Source organism: Bufo bufo, chromosome 2 (genome assembly GCF_905171765.1).
Source record: "Bufo bufo chromosome 2, aBufBuf1.1, whole genome shotgun sequence".
In the NCBI taxonomy this organism is placed as follows: domain Eukaryota; kingdom Metazoa; phylum Chordata; class Amphibia; order Anura; family Bufonidae; genus Bufo; species Bufo bufo.
In genome coordinates this window covers 627865190-627867163 of record NC_053390.1, presented here as the reverse complement: position 1 = coordinate 627867163, position 1974 = coordinate 627865190, and the positions used below count along the sequence as shown (strand labels likewise).

Below are 1974 nucleotides of genomic sequence, written 5' to 3'. Positions count from 1 at the left end.
CTTTACAGACGTGTTGTTGATGGAGGACATACAGAGCTTTTTAAGTCCTACGCATCGCCACAGCCCTTCGGGGTCCACCCTCAGAGAACGACTCGACCGACAGGTAGCAGACTACCTCGCCTTAACTGCAGATATCGACACTCTGAGGAGCGATGAACCCCTTGACTACTGGGTGTGCAGGCTTGACCTGTGGCCTGAGCTATCCCAATTTGCGATAGAACTTCTGGCCTGCCCCGCTTCAAGTGTCCTGTCAGAAAGGACCTTCAGTGCAGCAAGAGGTATTGTCACTGAGGAGAGAAGTCGCCTAGTTCAAAAAAGTCTAGATTACCTCACCTTTATTAAGATGAATGAGGCATGGATCCCGAAGGGTCTGACAGTGGGCGATACATTTGACTAATAAAGGCCTGGTGAAGAGATGAGCTGCCTTGGGCTAAAAATGGTCCACACGCTACTGTATTTTATCTCTGCATGCCGGATGACTTGCGTGACTTATCTGCTACCAACTAGGGTTCAAGCCGCAATGTTTTAGTGCACTTTCTGCCTGGAAAACATCAATTTCTTCTGGCCGCTGCTACAGCAACGGCTGCAACAGTACCTAATTTTTCAGGCATGTGTACATGCCTAATTTCTCTGGCCTCTGGTGCTGCACTGTGGCTGCAAAAACAAAACAAATAAAACACACATACATGTGTCAATTCCCCTTCGTGATCGTTACCTTGTTGTGGTGAAGGGGCTTGCGTATCACAATGAAGCGACCACCTCTATTAGTGTGTTGGCAATGGCAATGTTGGCACACCCCAGATGATAAGGTCGTTGCTTCATTGTGAACAGACCAAAAGCGATCGGCTGGATAATTTTGCATAGAAAAAACATTAATTTTCTTTGTGATCATCTAAGGTGATCATTGAAGCCTACTAGGCCAACAATGGGCCCACACTGCAGAATCATTGTTTTCTGGGTCACTTAACTGTCACTGAACTACCTCAGCATGACCATAGGCTTTGAAAAACCCGCATCGCCTGCAATCTCCCAAACGTGCGCACGAGCACAGTCATCACTACACCAAGATTGACGCATAGAGGAATAAAATTTATGTCATGAGTGTGTCAACTATTGACAACTCTGCGGTTGTCTAAATCTATTCCAAACACGTCCCCTGATAGGGAACGTAACAGGGATTAAACTGATAGGAATAGTACTACTTAACACACCACTCATATCTAGTGGCACAGTACATTGCAAGGCATACGTGCAGTGCCCCAAATTGGAAGTAAGAGGACCGACCAAGCATCTTTTTCCATCTCCCGGTTCCTAAAATCTATTCCATACACCGGCCCCTAATAGGGGACAAAACAGAGATTAAACTATTAAGAACAGATTTTTTTTAATTTAAAAAAAAAGAGGACAGCCTCTGTGGAGCTGGGTATTTTTTGGCCGAGTTACTGAATGCTCATGTACAATGGTTGTAGGCACATGCGTCCTTTTGCGGAGGTTACAAACCTGGTCAGTCAAACCCAAGGCAACATCATCGACCTCATCCCATATGCGTTTTTTCTGGAGCGTGCCCTGTGAAGAGTGCTGGATTAGGCCGTAGATGAGCATGAAGAGGAAGAGTTGTGGTCACCATCACCACCAGAAGCAGCCTTGTCGTCGTCGATTGCTGGACCTGCGGCAATGCAGAGGGAGGAGTCTGAAGAAGAGGAGTCAGAGGAGGAAGGTGGCTTTGAGGAGGTGGAAGACCAACCACAGCAGGCGTCCCAGGGGGCTTTTTGTCACCTTTCGGGGACCCTTGGTGTTGTACGTGGCTGGGTGGAGGAAGAGACCTTCAATGACGTCAGTGAGGACAAGGAACGGGACATGACTAGCTTGGTATGCAACCTTGTGCAAATGGGGAGTTTGCGGTTGGGCAAATGGACTGTTTGCGGTTATTTGCGGTGCGTTAAACGGGGAGTTTGGTCTGTCACTGGGAAGCGG

At 47.7% G+C, this 1974-nt stretch overlaps 1 pseudogene; it reads right to left on the bottom strand.

Annotated features, from left to right (window-relative positions):
* Positions 1–1226: 1226 nt before the first annotated feature.
* Positions 1227–1405, bottom strand: LOC120992981 (annotated as a pseudogene).
* Positions 1406–1974: the final 569 nt, after the last annotated feature.